We start from the raw sequence: 9502 nt of genomic DNA, 5'->3' as shown, positions 1-9502 counted from the left end.
GTGAATGGGTGTGTAAAAGCAAATATGCATCAGACTGACAAAGAAAAGAGTGTTAAAAGATTTTTAATTTAGAACTTTAACTTTATGTGCAAAACTGAACTTACTGATAACACACAGTAGCCATGTTGAACACATGTAACTGTAATGAACCAAATAAAACAGAAAAATGCAGGCAGCACTCATTATACGGTGTATAACACAGCATGGGGTTGCATTTTTTTCTTTTCAGATGCTCCTGTCACTCCATTTCCCAGGTCATCATAGCACTCCCACACACATGGAGCTCTCCTGCAGTATGCAGTGTAATGCCCCAAACCACCACCTTTCCATGGAAAGCAATTAATGCCCTCAAAGTGAACGACTTTCCTTGGAGAACCAGGTTGGAGGGAAATTCATTCAGTGGCAATTCTGTTTGGTTTGCAAGGTCAGTATCAATCCACACGATATCTCCAATGTTGTAGCTGTGAGTAACTGTCCCTGCACAGAGCTCATTTCCTGTGGTGCTGTCTTCTGTTTGGACTTCTGATGGACACAGAGCTGGATTGGAGAGTGGCCTGAGGCAGGTAGACTCAGGTAGGCCAAGTCCTGCTTCCACAGCAGTGCCAGGATGAGCCATAGCAGACTCTTTGAGGACAGAGATGGCAGGAGAAACAAATGGCACTTCCCTTGTCATCCCTTTGCTGAGGTAGCAGTGCTGTGAAGAGCAGTGTTTGGTAAAATAAACACTTGAGATGTTCCTCATTGTCTTAGCAATTACAGCGGAGATATTGCACTGAGTATCGGTTTGGATCGCAGCAGACCTCAACGAGACAGGTTCAAACATTACACTAAGCAGCTCTGCTCTCCTCCTGTAGGTTTGTTGGGTCACACCATCTGTGGCAATGGCTTTCACCAGCTGCAGGACTGGGTTTTCACTGTCCTTCAGAACAGCAATTTGAAATGTGGAGCTGTCACAGAAGGCTCAACATAAGCACTGAAAAAATGCATCAAATGCACAGGTATTGAGCACAGAGATTGTTGATTCCCCTAATCTAATAGGCTGATGAAGGTTTCCATTTTTTAATAATCCCACATTCACTCTTTTGGCCCCAAAAGATTCATCTGCATGGAGCCATTCGGTCCATGGAGAGAGGTAGGAAGTCCTCTTCCTTTTTTGGGTGGAACAGCCAGGCCCCTCCAGTTCTCAACTGCATCCCCATCAGCCTGGAGAATGTTTGTGGCAGCATCAGATCCCACAAACGGGTGAGCATCCATTTTTATTTTGTCTTCTGCACTGCGAGTCGTCATGGAGCCAGAATTGGCATCTGTGACTTTCAGTGATCCCACTGTTGCCTCATCTTTGATCTTTTCTTTCTCAGAACAAATCCGCATATTTCCCTCGATGAAGGAAAGATGACGAGCAATGAAGCGATCGACTCAAACAGTTTTCGTGTTTGAAAAGGCCATGTTTTATGTTTTTGAACTCAGCTTCAACAGTGGCTGAACTTGCTGTGATGCTGGTGCTTTGGAAGAGAGGGACCATTATTCCTGTCCAGAGTGGCAAGTCTTATTATATGAGGAATAACCTCAGGGAGAAAGTGAATGTTATCTCTATCCCCGTTTGCTGCTGCAGGTGACCTGCTCTCCTCACATATTTCTGTTACCCAGTGTCGTAGGTCAGTCTGGATCTCATCCACTGAATCCACTCTCTCACTTTCCTCTGTCTGTTCATCTGGAATGATGATGGAGTCTTGAGCAATTCGGGCTTTCAGGTATTTCTTGCACCTTTCTGAAGGAAGAGGGGCTCCAGAACTGTCATCACCTTCTGCCTCACTGAGTGCCACAACAGTGATAGCATGTAGGAGCTGTTTTGCATGGTCCAAACATTGAGACTGAAGTTTTGCTAATGACCTGACAAAGAAATCTTTAACACGATGTGTTTTCTTCTTCAGGCAGTCCCACTGGCATATCATCTTGATGCAGCGCGCAACATCAACCCTGATAAAACAATGGAAGAAGGACATGAAAGCATTCATTGAGGTAGGACTTCAGATCAGGATGAGGAGTGAAAGCCTTGACCAGAGCTCCCAGAATTGCCAGAGAAAAGTCACTCACAGCTTCCTTTGGCACAGGTGCACCTGCACGAATCCATTGTGTCAACCAGTTTGCGATGGCATTAACATCATGTTTCTCTGACAGCATTTGCACCACTGGGACACTGGGGCAATTGTTTTCTGTCACAATACCTTGATAAAGGAAGATATGGCCAGATTTGCCATTTGGTCTCAGCAGTTTTTTCACAACTGAACCGGTTGCATCAAAACACACAGTTGGGGGAGATATTTTTGACAATTTCTTGTAAACATCTCAGTTTGACTCCAGTAGTGACAGAAAAACCTGTCCGGTCCAATATCTCGGATGCTACCACTGTGAGGAACACTATATTTTAACAATTGCAGAGATCAGTGTTGGGACTAAGGCGTTATTAAGTAATGCGTTACAGTAACTACGTTATTATTGTGGTAACGAGCACGGTAACTAGTTATTATGCCAAAATCAGGAACACGTTCATTGTTACTGGGATTTAGATAGGCTCGTTATTCGTTACTTCTTACGGCTGAGCTTCCACAGATTCAGTAACATTAGCAAGTGATGGAGGCCAGCAGGTGGATGAGGGAAAGGGGAGGCAGAGGAGGAGAGACCCGAGGCGGCCGCCGGTCCAAGTGTCAGGTGAACTGAACTTCAAGTAAGAAGTTATGACCTGCAGTCTGTCTGGGTCAGATATAAACCAAGTTTAGGTGGAGTTTATTTTCGTTGTGCTGACTTTTTACTGTCAGTTACAATAACTCGTACTGCTACTAGCTAGCATGACGGAGTTTCTATACAGCTGGGTGGGTGCTGTGATGTTACTGATAGTGAACTTTATTTTGTTCATAAGGTTAGTTAGTAGAGTTGCCAACCGTCCCGTAAAAAAACGGAATCGTTCCGTATTCAGAGAAAATATTACGCGTTTCGTAATATTTTCGTTTCGTATTGAGGTGAAAAGGAACACAGTTTGACTTCAGCTAGAATGAAAAAGACACAAAGCTGGATTTATTCTGCGTCTTTACGCAGCAGCTGCCTCTTCTCCTCTCATTCTCTCCCCTCCCTCTCCTGTTTCTACTTCAATCATGAAACTGATCAATGATCAGCTGATCGGCTTTTCTCTCTTGTTTGTTTATCTCCCACTTTGTGCCAGAAAGAGGAAACCAGCGGATGTCGTGCTAAACAACAGCAGCACTTTTAAGTTTGATCAGCTGTTGTTAGCATTTATTTAATATTAATTTCTAGTATCAGCTGATGTTTGCTGGAGCCACAGCTGTAAAGCTGCTGGTCATGATGTCGGTTTGGATATGTGGTGAGAGGGAAACATGAAGATGAAACCAGGAGATGTCCTTACTGAATCATCAGAGCTGAACAGGTGATGGAGAAACAGGTTTACCTTTTAGGTGACATGAATGAGTTGAAGTTATGAACTGTTTCTGAGAGACAAATAACACCAGGATCCTTTTCTAAGTAGCTGACAGCTGGTAACTGTGCAGGGGCGGGTCTAGCAAAGTGTTGCCAGGGGGGCAGGTAGGGCATTAACAGGGAGAGGGGGGCACAAGGAAATACTTTTCTTTCTTACTCTCATTGAAAATGTCTCGCTTTTAATAAATAATTATCTGAATCTTACAACAAACGATTGATAGACTGATGCATATATACCATCAGAACAGTGTACATCACTGTCACAACAGCGTTTGTTTTCATTCAAAGGCTTTATGATTTTTCCTATAATGGTGGGCCGGTCAGTCAAAACGCCTGGGCCGATTTTTTTGTCCCAGTCCAGCCCTGTATGCAGCTCATCTGCAGTCTGGTGTTTCCTACATCTTCCTGTTTGGAAGGCAGAATTTCCGAGTTCTGAGTGCAATCAAAAGCACCACGACTGCAGTTTTTGTGTTGGATGTAAAAAGCGCACATGACGCTGTGACGTAGGCTAGAATCATGGAGTCGGTCAACGACGGTCCAGGCGTGGGATTTCTCTCGTGGAAATATAACTAGTAACTAGTAATGTAACTAAGTTACTATTTTAAAGTAACTTACCCAACACTGGCAGAGATGCAATGGGGTCCTTATCTCCTAATTCCAAGTCTTTTCTCTCGTTTGGCTTTTTGCAGAGTGGCCAAATTTGGAAGGTGGCTTGGCTCAGGATCTCCATCAAATCTGCTGGCTTCGCTGAGCTCCATACAGCCGGTCCCATTCTGCCCTCACGCAGCTCTTTAGCAATCTGTTCACGCAGGTTTCCAGACATGAACCGCTTGGAGTGGCCAGTGTGCAGGGAGAGATCTGTATTTCTCATGAAACACTGGGGCACCATTGGACTATTAATTGCTGTCTGTCACATGACATTTCTAACTGGCCACGACACTCCTTACAGTCGCCTCCAATGTCCAGAGAATTGACCTTGGACCTTTGCTCTTCGGAACACAAGTGTACATGTATTTTTGATCTTCTTCCATATAAGATCGTTGATGATATGAGTCCAAGTGCCAGGCTTCAAAATTGTGTATTCCCTTTTTTGAGAAGGAGAAAACTTGTCATTGTATTCAACCTTTTCAGGAATAAATTTAACCCAGTCCTGAAAGGGGACTTCTAGTTCAAAAGCTTGACAGTTTTCTTGTCCAGGAGAAATGCAATGTGAATCTAATTCTCCTTCACTATTACTTTCCAGATTACTTTCCTGATCACTGATTTCCAAAGCTGACCAGATGTTGTGTCTATTTAGCTTCACAAAAGTGTACAGGGCCTTTGCTGACATCATGTCTTCTAGCTGCTGACTCAGCTCTTTCCAGACTGGTGCAGCTGGAGGGGCTATTTTGCCATCGTGGACTATGGCCTCTTTTGAATTGCAAAGAATTGCAAAAATGGAAACCTTGTCTACAGATGGCTTTCGAGGCATCTAAATAAAAAAAAAAAACACTATGATTATGATGGAGCAAAACATGATTTCTGACCTATATATTCAGCCAGGAGCAACCCCTCCCCCAAGTTCTCCACCAATCTACACTTTCATATTTTGTTGAATTCTTGCTTTTAAGATGGAGCTATTGAATTTGTCAGTTTTATTGACTTGAGTCTGAGGGTTTAACCCATTAACATGTACTGTACAGCACTTTAGTCCAGTGTACTGAATGTTTTTAAAGTGCTTTAGAAACATTTTTTTAAGTTTTCTTGGATTTGCAAATTTGCAATTGTATTTTTGAAAATGTTTAACATTGAAAACGTAGCCTAAAGCAGATGACTCGTAATCTGGAGAGGAAATGGCGTGTCACAAATTTAGAGGATCATCATTTAGCCTGGAGAAATAGTTTGCTGCTTTATAAGAAAGCCCTCCGCAAAGCCAGAACATCTTACTATTCATCACTGATTGAAGAAAATAAGAACAACCCCAGGTTTCTCTTCAGCTCTGTAGCCAGGCTGACAAACAGTCAGAGCTCTGTTGAGCCAACCATCCCTTTAACGTTAACTAGTAATGACTTCATGAACTTCTTCACAAATAAAATTTTTATCATTAGAGAAAAAATTACCAGTAATCATCCCACAGATGTAATATTATCTACAGCTACTCTTAGTACCATTGATGTTAAGTTAGACTCTTTTTCTCCAATTGATCTTTCTGAGTTAACTTCAATAATTACTTCCTCCAAACCATCAACGTGTCTTTTAAACCCCATTCCTACAAAACTGCTCAAAGAAGTCCTGCCATTAATTAATGCTTCGATCTTAAATATGATCAACCTATCTCTAATAATCAGCTATGTACCACAGGCCTTCAAGCTGGCTGTAGTTAAACCTTTACTCAAAAAGCATCTCTAGACCCAGCAGTCTTAGCTAATTATAGGCCAATCTCCAACCTTCCTTTCACATTAAACATCCTTGAAAGAGTAGTTGTCAAACAGCTAACAGATCATCTGCAGAGGAATGGTTTATTTGAAGAGTTTCAGTCAGGTTTCAGAGCTCATCACAGCACAGAAACAGCTTTAGTGAAGGTTACAAATGATCTTCTTATGGCCTCTGACAGTGGACTCATCTCTGTGCTTGTCCTGCTAGACCTCAGTGCAGCGTTCGATACTGTCGACCATAATATCCTATTAGAGCGATTAGAACATGCTGTAGGTATTACAGGTACTGCGCTGCAGTGGTTTGGATCATATCTATCTAATAGACTCCAGTTTGTGCATGTAAATGGAGAGTCCTCTTCACACACTGAGGTTAATTATGGAGTTCCACAGGGTTCAGTGCTAGGACCAATTCTGTTTACATTATACATGCTTCCCTTAGGCAGCATCATTAGAAGACATAGCATACATTTACACTGCTATGCAGATGACACCCAGCTCTATCTGTCCATGAAGCCAGATAACACACACCAATGAGTTAAACTGCAGGAATGTCTTAAAGACATAAAGACCTGGATGGCCGCTAACTTTCTGCTTCTTAATTCAGATCAAACTGAGGTTATTGTACTCGGCCCTGAAAATCGTAGAAATATGGTATCTAACCAGATTCATACTCTGGATGGCATTACCTTGGCCTCCAGTAACGCTGTGAGGAACCTTGGAGTCATTTTTGACCAGGACATGTCCTTCAACGCACATATTAAACAAATATGTAAGACTGCTTTCTTCCATTTGCGCAACATCTCTAAAATTAGAAATATCCTGTCTCAGAGTGACGCTGAAAAACTAGTTCATGCATTTATTACTTCCATGCTGGACGACTGTAATTCATTATTATCAGGATGTCCAAAAAACTCACTGAAAAGCCTTCAGCTAATCCAAAATGCTGCAGCAAGAGTCCTGACAGGGACTAGAAGGAGAGAGCAGGTTTCTCCTGTATTGGCTTCCCTTCATTGGCTTCCTGTTAAGTCCAGAATTGAATTCAAAATCCTGCTCCTCACATACAAGGTCTTAAATAATCAGGCCCCATCTTATCTTAATGACCTTGTAGTACCATATCACCCTATTAGAGCACTTCGCTCTCGCTCTGCAGGCCTACTTGTTGTTCCTAGAGTATTTAAAAGTAGAATGGGAGGCAGAGCCTTCAGTTTTCAGGCCCCTCTTCTGTGGAACCAGCTTCCAGTTTGGATTCAGGAGACAGAAACTATCTCTACTTTTAAGATTAGGCTTAAAACTTTCCTTTTTGCTAAAGCATATAGTTAGGGCTGGACCAGGTGACCCTGAATCCTCCCTTAGTTATGCTGCAATAGACGTAGGCTGCCGGGGGATTCCCATGATGCATTGAGTTTTTCCTTTCCAGTCACCTTTCTCACTCACTATGTATTAATAGACCTCTCTGCATTGAATCATATCTGTTATTAACCTCTGTCTCTCTTCCACAGCATGTCTTTTATCCCGTCTTCCTTCTCTCACCCCAACCGGTCGCAGCAGATGGCCGCCCCTCCCTGAGCCTGGTTCTGCCGGAGGTTTCTTCCTGTTAAAAGGGAGTTTTTCCTTCCCACTGTCGCCAAAGTGCTTGCTCATAGGGGGTCATATGATTGTTGGTTTTTTCTCTGTATCTATGAAGCGCCTTGAGGCGACTTTTGTTGTGATTTGGCGCTATATAAATAAAATTGAATTGAATTTAATTGAATTGAAAAAAAAATCCCTTTGATCCAGACAGTTAGCTATGTCATGTATTAACTCAGTAACTAAAACCTCAGTATTTTAAATCTAAGCTTACCTTGTTCAGAAATCAGAATCCTTCAGACACAGTAATGCCAAATAATACTTTTTTCTGCCAAAAAATGTGTATTTGATGCAAAAGACTGCTAGCTTGTTCTTTTCTCAAAAAGTGTTCATGGGAGTGTAAAATGTTCAAATGTAGTTTTCAATAAAGTTTTTTTAATCCACTCTAAAAAAAATAAATCCTCAAGCATTTGCATCGTAGTTTTATGAACGAAAAGTGATTGAAGTAAAGAAATTGAAGTAAAAAAAACCCAAACTACACTCATTACAAATTTAGCTGATTACATACAATAAGAAGATTTTTTTAACAGAACTTTATTGAACAAATGAACACACAAACCGACAAGTCATTTGAAAAAGACATTTTTCAGCTGTAACACCATAACAGAATATCTCAGAAACCGTAGCAGCACAAACGCTAATTTTACCTGCACAAACGCAGCACTAAAAAAGTCGACCATTTTGGTCTGTTTTGGAGCAGTCTGGGAGAACGGTGACCTTTGAACGACCTATATAATAAAGTTTAATATCTCAGAAACCGTAGCAGCACAAACGCTAATTTTACCTGCACAAATCTGCACAAACGTAGCACTAACCGCTCCGCCTATTTGCCTTTACTTTTTAAGTGGGTGGGGGGTCAGCTTCACTCTGCTCAGCGAGCTGTCGGCTTTCAGCCCCGACCGTGTCCGTGCCGTCGGTGAGAAAGTCACATCTCACTGATTCTGATCCGTCGGCGGGTTGCGCTTTGTGTTTACGTCTTTGTGCAGAATCCGTGTTCCTGCTCTCATTTACTGTTTTAGCTGTTTGGTGGTTGTTGAAATTTTGTGAGGTTTAACCTGAGATTCTGGGTTTTCGGGCAAAATAAATGTACATTGAAAAATCGATTCAGGATTTTAATGAATCGATATCACGTTATCCAAGCTAGAATCGATTTTAATCGATAAATCGATAATCAAAACCCACTCCTGGTGCTAACCACTTTACTGCTGTGCTGCCCAACTATTACGAGCACCAATTTCCCAGTCTCCTTGACTTTAGCAGTACCCTGAATTATCAACAAGTTGTTAAGGAAAATCTTGAATAAAAGTGCAACCACCAGGCGAGCGTGTCTTTGGAAGTGAGGTTTATTAAAAAAGAAAAGAAAAACACTGCAGTGGAGAAAATGTTCAGGTTGATGGGTCTGTCTAGCACAGGCCCACCGCTGGAACGAGACAATTTAACTACACAGTAAAAGCATTGAACACCAAGTAGGCAAAGTCCTTTGTGTTACTCATGCATGAGCGAGACCGGAGCCAGATGTCGTTCCGCCCACTTGACCTCCGTCGGACTCTCAGCCAGGTTCCCTGTAGCACTCCTTTTATTGTAGTTACATGAATATGCATAGGTTCATTAACATATGACGTTTCACATAGGTATACATGCGGACAAAGAATACCTTATCTGTGTGTGTGTGGGGGGGGGTCAAGATGTGACCCTGTGAAGACTCCCCAAAGCTGGTGCCAGGAGTCTAGCGGTCCATCTAAGCAAAAGGCTCGTATACTTAACCAGATACAGAGTAGGTGGCCTCCTATACCATGAATCAGTAAGTGGAGATATAACCTCTCTCATGACCTTAAGGTGTGTGTGTGCATGCCAGAGCACTCTGGAAGGCACACAGAGTCTTTACGGTCTGCTAAGGATCAAACCTCTATCATTATGCAATCTTTTATAAAACTCTAAGCATATATGAGTAGATATTTCTAAGCATAAATGAC

General features: G+C 42.1%; 1 long non-coding RNA gene across 1 annotated transcript; it reads left to right on the top strand.

Annotated features, from left to right (window-relative positions):
• Positions 1–220: 220 nt before the first annotated feature.
• Positions 221–992, top strand: LOC146386300 (uncharacterized). The gene is made up of 3 exons (XR_014800417.1): positions 221–424; positions 536–685; positions 855–992. It is a non-coding gene; the product is annotated as an uncharacterized LOC146386300 (long non-coding RNA).
• Positions 993–9502: the final 8510 nt, after the last annotated feature.

Source organism: Perissodus microlepis, chromosome 6 (assembly GCF_051167445.1).
Source record: "Perissodus microlepis isolate ML-2025 ecotype Zambia chromosome 6, ASM5116744v1, whole genome shotgun sequence".
NCBI lineage: Eukaryota > Metazoa > Chordata > Actinopteri > Cichliformes > Cichlidae > Perissodus > Perissodus microlepis.
The sequence above is the reverse complement of the archived record's forward strand: the minus strand, read 5'-3'. Positions and strand labels throughout refer to the sequence as shown.